This window comes from Tamandua tetradactyla, chromosome 4 (assembly GCF_023851605.1).
Source record: "Tamandua tetradactyla isolate mTamTet1 chromosome 4, mTamTet1.pri, whole genome shotgun sequence".
NCBI lineage: Eukaryota > Metazoa > Chordata > Mammalia > Pilosa > Myrmecophagidae > Tamandua > Tamandua tetradactyla.
Window position 1 is genome coordinate 126,165,849 of NC_135330.1, and position 15,536 is coordinate 126,181,384.

The 15,536-nt window shown below is 36.5% G+C and overlaps 1 protein-coding gene across 4 annotated transcripts in view; it reads right to left on the reverse strand.

The window, feature by feature from the left end:
- DIAPH3 (diaphanous related formin 3) overlaps window positions 1-15,536 on the reverse strand; it is a 609,701-nt gene that overhangs the window by 411,578 nt on the left and 182,587 nt on the right. The window lies entirely within an intron of this gene.

Sequence of the window (15,536 nt, forward strand, 5' to 3'; positions counted from 1 at the left end):
GCTTTCCATTCAGCATTTGGAAAGAGAAGCAGAGTCCACCAGCCAGCGACCTTTGGAGATGAAGAAGGAAAATGTCTCCTGGGGAGCTTTGTGAAACAGGAAACCAGAAGAAGAAGCCAGCAGGTGACGCCGTGTTCACCATGTGTCCTTCCAGATGAGAGAGGAACGCTGACTGTGTTCACCATGTGCCTTTCCAGATGAGAGAGAAACTCTGTGTTTGCCATGTGCCTTCTCACTTGAGAGAGAAACCCTGAAGTTCATTGGCCTTTTGGAACCAAGGTATCTTTCCCTGGATGCCTTGAATTGGACATTTATATAGGCTTGTTTTAATTAGGACATTTTCTCAGCCTTGGAACTGTAAACTAGCAACTGATTAAATTCCCCTTTTTTATTGCCATTCTGTTTCTGGTATATTGCATTTCGGCAGCTAGCAAATTACATCAGTATCTTTCCCTGAATGTCTTAGATTCGACATTTCTACAAACTTGTTTTAACTGGGACATTTTCTCAGCCTTAGAACTGTAACTAGCAACTTATTAAATTTCCCTTTTTAAAAGCCATTCTGTTTCTAGTATATCACATTCCAGCAGCTAGCAAACTAGAACAAGGTTATTTTGGAAGCTGATTTCCCTTGCTCATCCAAGGTTTTATATTTGTTTGGCCTTGTCTTGAAGGTCTCCTTTTGCTATTGATTTGTCAGTAATTTCCTGCCAAACCAAGGCAGAGACCTCATGCAGGTGGTCCCCAGGTTCTGCTTGAAATGACCTTTGGCTGTGGGACTGAGAATTTCAATTGTCCCTGCTATAGCCTGAGGATTCCAGGTCTCCACAGGGGAAGGTAAGCTGTAGTGAGAACCAAGGAGTGTCTTTCACTGGTCAGTTGTCAGACTGGCTCTACTCTACATCTCTCCCTCCTCCCAAAAAGAAGGCACCTTAGTGTCTGTTAAAATCTAGGTGTCCACGATTGCCTGTCTCACAGGTCGTGGGCAGGCACTGCATACTTGCTGTAAGGTCTCTATGCTCAAGAAAACCATGTTTACTGGTTTCCAGGTTCCCCACAGGAGCTCCAGGCTGTGGAGCTAGGAGGGAAGATTTCCCTAGTTAGCTGCAGAGGATGGCAGGAGTGCAGGAGCACTCCACTCCTTTAGAACCCACCTGTTCCTGAGCAGGTGGCGTCATCACTGAGCATACTCACCCCATTTTCCCCCTCCCTATTTCTCCACTTTTTCATCTAGGACTTCCCTATAGTGTAGAAGACCATCTCTGATCACTTGTATCATGGAACTGCTGTCCCCGTCATTTTTATGTCACATCTCTTATTGTTCTATGGAGCAGGGTTGAATTCAGCCTGTCCTATTCTACCATGTTCCCTGTAAATTGCTTTTTGATAGAGTCTTTTAACAACAGTAGTTCTTAGTTTTACTGTAATTCAGTTGTCAATATTTTCTTTGGGGGCTATTGCTTTTTTTGTTGTTTAATAAATTTTTGTTTCCTCAGGAAAAAAAAAAGGAGTAACTGGCATGTGCATTTCAATTCATTTAATGCTTTACTCTCCCTATTCTTTTACTATTCAAAGATCTTTAAAATGCATTCTGATAATTTCTTCTGAGTTCCATATCAAGGTTTCACAATACTTCATCCTCAGAAATTCAAAGAATGGTAGGGGGAGTAGCTGTACATACGGAAAACAGTGCAGGGACTCAAAGCAAGTATACAAAGAAAATTATATGAACTTCTAAAATGTGTTTCCCAGTAAGGTAGCCACTAGCCTTATGTGGCTATTTAATTAAAACTGAATTTCAAGTGCTCAACAGTTACATTTCAAGTGCTCAATTGCCACCTGTGGCTAGTGGCTGCCGTAATAAACAGCAAAGAGAGAAGATTTTCATCATGGTAAAAACTCTATAGCAAATCTATTCAAATAAGCCAAAATTTTCTACCTCTGCAGAGGTACTCCAGGTCACCTAATTAGTCCTAGCCCTAATTTGGGTGATTCTTTTCTGTCCTCCTTGATTAATTTAAACATATGGTAACAATTGTAAAATTGTACCTGTTTCTTTCTGGCAAATATTATCCCTTAAACTAAACAACTAGAAATCCACAACTGGTATGAATGATGACACTGAACTTCACTTATGAGGTTTTCTGAAAAACAAAAATTCAAATTTCCTTCTATTGCCAATGTTGTACAGCCTTTGCATTACCCATTTTCTTTATTTACAGATATGTCAAGTGTGTTAGTTAGGGTTTTCTAAGAAAACAGAACTGAAAGGAGATATCTATAAATATGAGAGTTTATAAAATTGTCTCACACACTATAGAGATGCACGAATCCAAATTCCATAGGGCAGGCTACAAACTGTGAACTTTGATGAAGATTTTCAATGAATTCCCCAGAAGAAGCTGGCCAGTTGAAGTAGAGATGAAAATTCTCTCTTCTGACTGCTAAAATCATCTCAGCTCCTTTTAAAGCTTTCACCTGATTAACTGAACTGCCTCTCACTGCTGAAGGCAATCCCTTCAGATGATTGTAGATGTAATAAGACATAGATGCAATCAACCTAATGATGATTTAAGTCTACAAAATATTGTCACAGTAACAGTTATTCCAGTGGTTCCTTGACCAAGAAACTGGATATCATTGCATGGCCAAATTGACACACCTAAACATTACATCAGGGAATACCAAAACAAAGATCACCATTTTTAAAATCCTTTACTTAATTCACTTTGCAACTCTTAAGAAATAATAATAGCAACCAGACCAAAATATAGGTCTAAGAAATAAAATATGTAGAAATTTTGTATGTAGAATATTAATAACCAGAGGATTTAGATGAGGTCAATAATTTCCCTCACCACAAAATATCTCTTTGCCAAAGAAACTAAAATATCCAACAAATAATTTCATACTGAAAGTTATTAGCACCTTGAACACATAAGGTTTTCATTCTCAGAAAACACAGATGATTATCATTAAAAACAAGGGCAGTTTCTTATACTTCATCTTTATATTCATGAGAAGTTGTGTAAGTTTAATACAGTAATTTGCCCAAATTGTTATGGTGTAACTATCTTTTGTTGTTGTTTTTTAAACAGTGAACTGATCTTTCCAAATAATTAGTTTTCAGGTACATATTGTCCCTAGAATTTCCTTGAGTATCATAATGTCCTTTATTAAATGAAGATTTAGAACCCTATTACAGTGTGAATGACATAAATTTTGATAGCATATTTTAAAAAATCAATCTTGGCTATTCAAGCAGTAATTTACATTTTATTTTAGATAAATTAGGAGTAATACATATATAGGTTTTTTATTTTAAGTAGATCTAGAGCACTGATCTTCCCTGTCAGGTATAACTCAAGTTGAACAGTTCTTATTGACCAGTATTTCTCTATTAAAACCAATTACAGAGAGACAGGGCCAAGATGGCAGCTTAGCAAGGTGCACGATTTAGTTCATCCTCCAGAACAGCTACTAAATAACCAGGAACGGTACAGAACAGCTCCTGGGGCTATGTCAGTGACCAGACACACAGCGTACACAAGTCTGGACCAGCTGGACGGGCTGCAAGTGCCCCCAGAACCATGAGTTTCCCAAACCATGGCAGCTAGCACCCCTCCCCCACAGGCCGCTTCCCAGAGGGTAAAGGAAAGGGACTTTACCAGCAGCAGGGGCTGAGCCCAACCACATGCCAATTTTGGAATTAATTAACAAATTCTGACAACTAAAAATAGGCCCCTAGCTCAGGTGAACCTGGTCAAAGTGGAGATTGCTCATTTTTGCCTGGGCACCAAAGAGGAAGGGCTGACAGAAAAAGGAAAAAAAAGAAGAAACAGAGGTTTTTGTGGCTATGTTTCTACAAAGTCTTGACTGACTTTGGATACAGCCGCAGGGCTTCTCAGACTGCAACTGCCCCAGGCATAGGCAGAAATAAGCTTGTTTAAGGGCTTGTCTGGAGTCTCCGCCTTCCACAAGGGAGGGGTGAAGCCCAACTCAGGTGGAATCCCTCCCTTAAGGAATTCAGACACCAGAGCTTGGTAATTTGAAGCCATTAAAACCCAGCCTACAACCTCTCCTCTGTCTCCACCATTCCGCAAGCAGGGAGAGTCTGCCAAAGTTAAAGGTACCAGATCATCTTATGCTAGTGGGATCTGCAGGCAGACAAGCACCTCATATTGGGTAGATAAGAAAAACAGAGTCCAGAGACTTCACAGGAAAGCCTTTCAACCTGCTGGGTCTCACCCTCAGGGAAAACTGATGCAGGTGACTCTTTCCTCCTGACAGGAGGCCAGTTTGGTCTGGGAAAATCCGGCTAGGGTCTATAATACTTAAGTAGACCCTCCTAAGTGTGGGGGGGAAAGGCACCATACAGGCAGGGCAAGAAACAAGAAACAAAGAACTGAAAAATTCTCCTCTGTTAAACAAAAGCTAAGGTAGAGGTCCAGAAAAAGCTGAAATGAATGTGAAAGAACAGACAGACAATAAATTCATCTAGAAGGAAACTCTAGGTAAAAGAAGTGAAAACAATCTCCAGAATAAACTAATCCAGGTAATTAAATGCCTAGATGCCAGCAAAAAAATAACAAATCACACCAGGAAAATTGAAGATATGGCCCAATCAAAGGAACAAATCAATAATTCAAATGAGATACAGGAGTTGAAACAATTAATTCAGAATATATGCACAGACATGGAAAAGCTCATCAAAAACCAAATCAATGAATTGAGGGAGGATATAAAGAAGGCAAGGAATGAACAAACAGAAGAAATCAAAAGTCTGAAAAAACAAATCACGGAACTTCTGGGAATGAAAGACACAGTAGAAGAGATGAAAAAAACAGTGAAAACCTACAATGTTAGATTTCAAGAGGCAGAAGACAGGATTAGTGAACTGGAGGACAGAACATCTGAAATCCGACAAGCAAAAGAAAATATAGGGGAAAAAAATGGAAAAATATGAGCAGGGACTCAGGAACTTGAATGACAATATGAAGTGCATGAATATACATGTTGTGGGTATTCCAGAAGGAGAAGAGAAGGAAAAAAGAGGAGAAAAACTAATGGAGGAAATTATCTCTGAAAATTTCTGAACTCTTATGAAAGACTTAAAATTACAGATCCAAGAAGCGCAGCATACCCCAAAGAGAATAGATCCAAATAGACATACTCCAGGATACTTACTAATCAGAATGTCAGAGGTCAAATAGAAAGAACCTTGAAAGCAGCAAGAAAAAAGCAATCCATCGCATACAAGGGAAGCCCAATAAGACTATGTGTAGATTTCTCAGCAGAAACCATGGAGGCAAGAAGGCAGGGGGATGATATATTTAGATTACTAAAAAAGAAAAACTGCCAACCAAGAATTCTATATCCAGCAAAACTGTCCTTCAAAAATGAAGGTGAAATTAAAACATTTTCAGACAGAAAAAACCACTGAAAGAATTTGTGAACAAGAGACGAGCTCTGCAAGAAATACTAAGGAAGTACTAGAGACAGATATGAAAAGACAGAAGACAGCGGTATGGAGAAGAGTGTAAAAATGAAGACTATGAGTAAAGGTAAAAACAAGAAAATTAGATATGACATATAAAATCCAAAAAGCAAAATGGTAGAAGAAAGTACTACCCGTACAGTAATAACACTAAATGTTAATGGATTAAACTCCCTAATCAAAAGACATAGACTGGGAGAATGGATTAAAAAACAGGACCTATCTTATGCTGTCTACAGGAAACACATCTCAGACCCAAGGACAAACATAGCTTGAAAGTGAAAGGCTGGGAAAAGATATTTCATGCAAATAACAATCAGAAAAGAGCAGGAGTTGGACTCCTGCTTTGTTGGACTAATATTCAACAAATTAGACTTCAAATGTAAAACAGTTGAAAGAGACAAAGAAGGATACTATGTATTAATAAAAGGAACAATTCAGCAAGAAGACATAACAATCATAAATAGTCTCTTCAATAAATGGTGCCTAGAGAACTGGATATCCATATGCAAAAGAATGAAAGAGGACCCATACCTCACACCTTATACAAAAGTTAACTCAAAATGGATCAAAGACCTAAACATTAGATCTAAGACCATAAAACTGTTAGAAGAAAATGTAGGGAAATATCTTGTAAATCTTATACTTGGAGGCAGTTTTATGGACCTTACACCCAAAGCAAGAGCATTGAAGAAAGAAATAAATACATGGGAACTCCTCAAAATTAAACACTTTTGCACATCAAAGAACTTCATCAAGAAAATAAAAAGACAGCCTACACAATGGGAGACAATATTTGGAAACGACATATCAGATAAAGGTCTAGTATCCAGAATTTACAAAGAGATTGTTCAACTCAACAGCAAAAAGACAGCCAACCCAATTACAAAATGGGAAAAAGGCTTGAACAGACACCTTTCAGAAGAGGAAATACAAATGGCCAAAAGGCACATAAAGAGATGCTCAACTTCCCTGGCTATTACAGAAATTCAAATCAAAACCACAATGAGATATCATCCCACACCCACCAAAATGGCCATTATCAATAAAACAGAAAATGAAAGTGCTGGAGAGGATGTGGAAAAAGAGGCACACTTATCCACTGTTGGTGGGAATGTAAAATGGTACAACCGCTGTGGAAGGCAGTTTGGCGGTTCCTTCAAAAGCTAAATACAGAATTGCCAAATGACCCAGCAATACCATTGCTAGGTATCTACTCAGAGGACATGAGGGCAAGGATACAAATGGACATTTGCACAAAAGTGTTTACAGCAGCATTATTTACAATTGTGAAGAGATGGAAACAGCCAAAATGTTCATCAACAGACGAGTGGCTAAATAAACGGTGGTACATACATACGATGGAATATTATGCAGCTATAAGACAGCAAAAAGTTATGAAATATGTAACAACATGGATGGACCTTAAGCACATTATGCTGAGTGAGATTAGATAGAAACAAAAGGACAAATACTGTATGGTCTCATTGATATGAACTGACATTAGTGAATAAACTTGGAGAATTTCATTGGTAACAGAGACCATCAGGTGATAGAAATAGGGTAATATATTGGGTAATTGGAGATGAAGGAATACAGATTGTGCAACAGGACTGAATGTAAAAACTCAGAAATGGACAGCACAATACTACCTAACTGTAATACAATTATGTTAAAACACTGAATGAAGCTGAATGTGAGAAAGATAGAGGGAGGAGGGCTGGGGGGCACAAATGAAACCGGAAAGAAAGATAGACAATAAAGATTGAGATGGTATAATCTAGGAATGCCTAGAGTGTATAATGATAGTGACTAAATGTACACATTTTAAAAATGTTCTTGCATGAGGAAGAACAAAGGAATGTCATTACTGCAGGGTGCTGAAAATAGATGGTAATTAATATTTTAAAATTTCAACTTATGTGTGAGACTAAAGCAAAAAATGTGTATTTGGTACAAAATTTATATTTTGACTAGTGCATTTCCTAATATAACTTATGTAGACAGCTTAATTAAGCACCATAAGTACATGGAACCAAGAGAAGGACATGAAATTTTGTTCATTTGTCCAGAGTGATGCCCCGATAAATCCCAGAGTGATTTGAACAGTGAATAAAAAAGTATTTGCAAAGTTCCCTTAAGAGAATGATGAGAAAAGGGGAAAATTCAACTTCCCCAAGTAGAATTCTCAATATTCTCACAAGCAGTGTGGACAACCAAAGCTATAGGCTGAGCCCCCAGTCTTGGGGTTTGTTCATATGAAACTTAACTCCACAAAGGATAGGTCAAGCCTACTTAAAATTAGGCCTAAGAATCACCCCCAAGAGAACCTCTTTTGTTGCTCAGATGTGGCCTCTCTCTCCAGCCAACACAACAAGCAAACTCACCACCCTCCCTCTGCCTATGTGGGACATGATTCCCAGGGGTGTGGACATTCCTGGCAACATGGGACAGAAATCCTAGAATGAACTGAGACTTAGCATTAAGGGATTGAGAAAAACCCTACAATGAGCTGAGACTCAGCATCAAGGGATTGAGAAAAACTTCTCGAACAAAAGGGGGAGGAGTGAAATGAGACAAAGTGTCAATGGCTGAGAGATTCCAAACAGAGTCAAGAGGTTATCCTGGAGGTTATTCTTACACATTGAGTAGATATCACCTTGTTATTCAAGATGTAATGGAGAGGCTGAAGGGAACTGCCTGAAAATGTAGAGCTGTGTTCCAGTAGCTATGTTTCTTGAAGATGATTGTATAATGATAAAGCATTCACAATGTGACTATGTGATTGTGAAAACCTTATGTGTGATGCTCCTTTTATCTACCTTGTCGACAGATGAGTAGAACATATGGAATAAAAATAAATAATAGTGGGAACAAACGTTAAAATAAATTTAGTTTCAAATTCTAGTGATCAATGAAAGGGGTATAGTATGTATAAATTTTTTTTCTGTTTTTGTTTTACTTCTTTTTCTGAATAGATGCAAATGTTCCAAGAAATGATCATGATGATGAATATGCAACTATGTGATGATATTGTGAATTATTGATTATATATGTAGAATGGAATGATCAAAATAGGAATGTTTGCATTTATTCGGTGTTTTTTGTATTTAAAAAAAATTATTTTTTTTATGTGCTCTCTTCTATTATTAGCCCTACATTCAAAGTCAAAACTTTTTAAGATACAGGTAAAGTTAACTTTAAAATCAAATAATTATAATACATTTTATACATTTATAAGCTAAAGCTCTAGCATGAATCACAGCAAAAGAAAGAGAGAGCCTTCTATTGGGGTGAAAATTCAGTCTTCTAAAAATTCCTACGAAAAATGACAACAGCATCGGAAAGGCTGAAGGCACTGGAAAGTAATGACTCACTCTCTAAATATACTCAGTTAACACTTAAAAATATTAATCATTGTTTTTCCACAGGGCATTTTTCATTAATATTTCATTTCTTTAAAGAATTTTTGGAAAGGATAGCAAAATGGTCTACAATTAGAGAGCATTTTCAACAAATATTTCTTTAATAAGCACTAATTAAGTATCATAAAAGTTATGGACTCTAATAATAATTTAGACATAAAACATATCCCAAGATTAATGACAATGCCTAAATAAACAGGTAAAGAACATTAGCATCCTACTTTATACTTTTTGACTTACTAGAAATATAACCTTGAAAAAAATGCTTATAAAAGACAAAAGTAAACACATCTCAATGAGAGAATTTCTGCTAAAAAGAAAAAAAAATGCATGGCCCTCATTTTTTAACCTACTAAACGAGGTGTTTCTATGATTTCCTGATGTGCCACATAGCTGATTCCCTGATCCCCCTACAGGCAGCCACAATGAAGCCACCCAGGGAATACACTCTGTAGCACTGTCTGTCGGACACTCCTCATCTCTCCTTTTTTTCTATTCCTTGGTAGCTGGTATAAAACCTACTCTCTTATCCCTATTCCTATCCCTATCCCTATCCTCATCCTTATCCTGCAGACACCACTTCCTACTAAAGGCAATCTCCCTCAGATCGCTCTTCTCTTAGGACTCTTATGATATGAATGCCTACTCACTACAGGAGGTTTCAAAAAAATAATCTTTAATCTTTTAAATTTTTCCCCTTTGTATACTCCCATAGTCCTGCATACAATATAGAGAATACGATAATGATGCAGCAAATATCGTCAAAAAAGTGTTTGTCTATGTGGAAGAATTAAAGTTTTAAACTAAGCATTCAAGCAGCACTGTCTAACAGAATTCTTAATAATGACAGATGTGGCCCCTATCTGTGGTATTCAACACGGTAGCCACTAGCCACATGTGATAACTGAGCACTTGAAATGTTGCTACAATGACAGAGGAGCTCAATTTCTTAATTGTATTTAATGTTAATTAATTAAATTTAAATAACTGCAAGTGGCTAGTGGCTACTGCATTGAACAGCACAAGAAAAAAATATATAGAAAGTCACCCACTACTACTTACCTCCCTTGCATCATTATTAAAGAGAAAAAGAAAAGGGAAAAGAAATACAGTAATATAGACCATGTACAATAACCTTTACTTGTCTTGTCCATTTCAGAAATCATCATTAATAGTATCACCCTAAATCTGTACAATTTGTTAATTCTCAAGTCTTTTTAATCTAAGGCTAATTTTTAAATATTTTTATATCTCATGTCTGCCTAATCTAAAATTCCAAAATATACCATGAAAGAATAAAAGTAAATAAAACATATTATTAGGATGAAAGTAAGCAATAGAGTAAGATTAAAAAGTAAAATAGGTATATACCATCATATACATTAAAAATTTGGGACGAAAGCACGTGAGAAATTTAACAGGAGTTTGTTACTGAGCAGCAAGTCTTCTGTTCAAATGACAGATATGAGGACTTTTCCATTTATATTCTTCTGTAAAATTTGGATTTTTTTTGACATATGAACATAATACCTTTAAAATTTAAATTTTTATTCAATATTTTATTTTCTGATAGTATATTAAACTACATATCCACATCCACCCTTATAACAAATCACTAAAACATGATTTTAAATTCATATCTGAGGTGGCAAAGAAGCCCTTTTTTCTTTCTTTTTTTTGAGTCCTATTTTTAAAAGTAAATTTTTAAGTGAGAGAGAGAGAAAGGAACTCAGAGTTAAGTCTGCCTCAAGTCCCTCTTGCTCTGGCGAAGCTCTGGTGATCCCATATTTCCTATGTGATAGATGCTTAGGGTGTAAGGGACAAGAGACACAGCCAAGAGCCAAGGATCAGGGCTCAACATACCTCAAAAAGTGAGGCTCTCAAAAGGCTACAGTTTAGTAAGAAGGTAACCTAGAAACAAACTTCTCCAATAAAGGCAGAAAAACAAGGAACATTTTTCTGAAAATACATAATACAAGCTAGATAATATGTAAGGGGTTTCTGCAGCCAACAAAAACCTCAAGGCAGTAGTTTTAGTTTAAGGGGGTTTGGGTTGTCAGTGTCCCTAGATCCCAGTGCTTAAAAACCATAAATTCATTCATTCACATTTATCTTCAGAGTAAGTTCCATAGAAACAGTTCTAATATTCACAGCCTACAAATACATACAAATGAAACGTACAAAGCAACCAAACACCATTAAGAAAAGTGAAAAGAAATAACGAACACCCGGATCAGGACTTGAAAGCCTTCAGACAGAATTACAGAGACAGAATATAAAATAAGAAATTTAGTAGGTTTATAGAAATAAAAAACAGCATTTTAAAAAAAGTTAGGAACAAGAACTTATAAAGAAAATGCCAAGAAGATTTTGTAAAGAATCAAATGAAATTATAATGTTGAATATTAAACACAATGTACAAATTAAGCAGATAGGCACACATGAAGAGACAACTGAGAAATTACAAATTGTAAAAAATATATATTTATATATCCAGAATGCAGCAGAGAGAGAAAAACAGAAACTATAAGTGACAGATTAGGAATTAGTGGCATATAGAGTAAAAGGTCTAAAACATACAAGTTGACACAAGTCAACCTCAAAGTCAAGCTCTCCACCTGCCTTTGTGCTTTCAAATCCAGAAATGCAGAAAAACTAGATTTTAAAAATGACACATTAACTGGAATGAAAATCAAAAGCTACTTGTTAGCTTTGCAATAAACTTATAAATTTTACCACAAAATCCTCCAAAACAATTCTCTGGAAACTATACCCATCACTCGAATAAATGTTGCCTAAAATCTTGAAAAGACTGGATTTTCTGAGATAGAAATCTTGCCGTTAACAGCTGTATCAAACTGAGAAAATAAAGATACATGCTAAGAATTCTTAGCTAAGGGCATAGATGAGCATGTGCTATAAATGCATGATATAAATCATAATGATTTTAGTATCTATCTCTTTAAATTTCAGCCTCAGCATATTCATTGGCTCAAACATAACTGTTGACTATGTCAAGTTCCACTAAAAGTTATATATGATAATTTGAAGAAGCTGATCTTTTCACTAGCATTCCAAAAATAAAACTGTGTCTTTTAGCTCAAAACTCTCCCAAGAATATTGTATAATCAATAAATCTCATTATCAAACAGAAGAACTTTGTGATCCTCAAATCACAAGGCATTGCTTCATAAAACAATGCAAATAATCTACTATTTAATACACTGCCTTTCACATAATTCATTATCCTAATAGTAAAAGGTTGACATGGCTTGTAATTGGTAGACAGAGTTTCAGAAGATGATGAATGGTTCTAAAAAATACTGCATATATGGGGAACAGAGGAGGGTGAAGCTAGCTTATTGCTTTTCATTTGTTTTTTTTTTTACTTTTTTTTTTCATTGACTGCTTATTTAAATAAACCAGCAGTGCTGGAGAACCATCAGTGTTCAGATCGCTCATTCCTTTTTCAATTCTACTCACCAACTTTAAAGAATTTCAACTCTGATTTACCCAATATCAGTCCTAACAAATCATCTCAAAAATTTATGAAAATTAGAATTTCTTCTCTCTTGGAATTTAGTCATATTTATGTAGGTAACCAAGAAGATATGAAATCTTTATCAGCAGCTATATCATAACAAATAGCAACAAAAGTCCAAATATTTGATCACTTGCATAACTTCAAGTCATTTCAGCTCAGTCATTCCTCAAATTGGAGCTCTAGATGAAAAAATGTTCTCAAGCATCTTCTCATTTTTCTCTCTACATAAACTGTCACAGTTTAAAAAAAAAAATCCTCCAATAATAAGGTTTCCTCTTCTTTCAATTAAAGACTACTAGGTGGGAAATAGCTGCAGGACTTTTGGTTTTTTAAGGTTCAATTTAAAAAGACATATAGTATCATTTCCCAGTATTTTTCAATAAATGATCCCACCTGTGTAGTTAGATTCAAGTGTCAATTTGGCTAGGTGAAAGTGCCTAGTTCTACTGCGGTGAACAAGAGCCAATGGCTTGAACCTCGTCTGTTGCTGATTACATCTGCAGTCAGCTAGGAGGCATGCCTGCTGCAATGAATGATGTTTGATTTAATCGGCTGGTGCTTAAATGAAAGAGCGTAATGTAGCATAGCCCAAGCAGCTCAGCATACCTCATCTCAGCACTTGCAGCTCAGCCCAGGCCTTTGGAGATGCAGAAAGGAATCACCCTGGGGAAAGTTGTTGGAACCCAGAGGCCTGGAGAGAAGGCCAGCAGAGATCACCCTGTGCCTTCCCGCATAAGAAAGAACCTCAGATGAAAGTTAGCTGCCTTTCCTCTGAAGAACTAATGAAATAAATCCCCTTTTAATAAAAGTCAATCCATCTCTGGTGTGTTGCATCCCAGCAGCTAGCAAACTAGAACAGATCTGGTACCAGCAAGTGGGGTGCTGCTGTGGTTTGCAAATATTAAACATGTTGGAATGGCTTTTTAAATGGATAAGGGGAAGAATCTGGAGGAGCTGTGAGGAGTTTGATAGAGAAGGCCTGGAACGTTTTGAAGAGAATCTTGGTAGAAATGTGTACTCTAAAGATACCTCTGACCATACTCTAGACAGAAATGAGGCATGTGTCTTTACAGGCTGGAAAGAAGGTGATCCTTGTTTTAAAATGGCAGACAATCTGGCAAAGTTGACTAGTGGCTTTGGCTGGAAGGTAGATTTTAAAAGCCATGAAGTTGGATATTTAGCAGAAGAGATTTCCAAATTAAATGTAGAAAGTGTAGCCTTGTTTCTCCTTGCAGCTTATAATGAAATGAGACAGGAAAGAGATAAGCTGAGAACTGAACTTTAGTTCAGTTTGGAGATGAAGAAGAAAAACGCCTCCCAGGGAGCTTCATGAAACAGGAAGGCAGGAGAAGAAGCTAGCAGATGATGCCATACTCACCACGTGCCCTTCCAGTTGAGAAAGGAACCCTGACCATATTCACCATGTGTCTTTCCAGATGAGAGAGAAACTTTGACTGTGTTTGCCATGTGTCTTCTCACTTGAGAGAGAAAACCTGAACTTTTTCGGCCTTCTTGAACCAAAGTATCTTTCCCTGGATGCTTTTTTTTTTTTTTTTTTTATTAAGGAAAGACAGAGAGAAGGAAGGAAGGATAGAAGGGAGGAAGGAAGGAAGAAAGGGAAACATTTTTTAAACATTTTCTTGTTTTATTGTATTCTGTTTCTCCGTCTTTGTTACATGGGCTGGGGCCGGGAATCGAACCGAGGTCCTCCGGCATAGCAGGCAAGCACTTTGCCCGCTGAGCCACCGCGGCCCGCCCCCTGGATGCTTTTGATTGGACATTTCTATAGACTTGTTTTGACTGGGACATTTTCTCGGCCTTAGAACTGTAAACTAGCCAACTTATTAAATTCTCCTTTTTAAAAGCCATTCTGTCTCTGGCATATTGCATTCCGACAGCTAGCAAACTAGAACACCATTCATTGCAATATACAGGAATTCTTACTTAATATAAAACACTTTAAATTTGTTTTTCTTTCTTATCATATTCACTATTCAAAAGATAGAAGAGGAGGAAAAGAAAAGGTAAAATGAAGGGATTTCTTCTAATTATACAGAAAAACAATGAGTGATGTCTATAGTGGGTAGTGGAAAAATAAGTGTGAGCCATCTCCTGACTCCACCCCCAAATACCCCCCTCCTACATTTAAATTCCTCAGGAACAGGTCCTGGAGTTACTAAACTCAAGACCTACACCTAAGATAGCACTTGGAAAATAAAGATGTACAATAATTATTTTTTAATTAATATATTTTTTTTGAGGAGATGCATGGTTGGGGAATCGAACCTGGGTCTCCTGCATGAAAAGCAAGCATTCTACCACTGAACCACCTGCGCACCCTAACTAATACATAATAATATTACAGGTAAATATTAAGCTTTAGCAGGTACATATTAAGTTTTACCAAAGCTTTTCACGTGTAACTATAACTGTCAAAATAAAAATGTGCATGTCATGATCCAATCATAGCTTCTAACAATAGCTAAGGGATGGACAAAATAAGGCTAAAATCGAAACTTCATCATTATACTCACTCCAAAATTTTATACAGCTAAGCACTATACCTAGAAAGAGAAGCAAATAAGACATGTAAAGTACCTGGCCTCATGCCTAACCACTGTTGTAGAGTCTAGAGAACAGTACTAGCAAAATATGGAGAATTAAAAAAAATTAAATACACTAAAGATTAATTGAAGACTTCTAAAATACTTTTACTGTTAAGCATTTTTTCATACTATATCCAAACCTCAGAAACATTCAAAAAAGCACTAATGTGAGAGAATGTCAAGGAGATTATTTTATATATCATTAACATTCAATTATAGTATATCATTCTAGACTCAGAACATATATACTTATATATATATATATTAAGTAGAAATGCATTTATTATAAAATAAGAAGCCATAACTGATCTACCTTAGTTTTTTGCAACTCCCAAATTCTCTGAATCTAGACTCACTCAGAGATTGCATAAGAACTTCTAGCATGAGTTTTTCAAGAATTCTCTGTACCAGCTACCTACTTAATTCATGGTTAGCAAAGTGCCTCTAAATAGATTCCAGCAGCT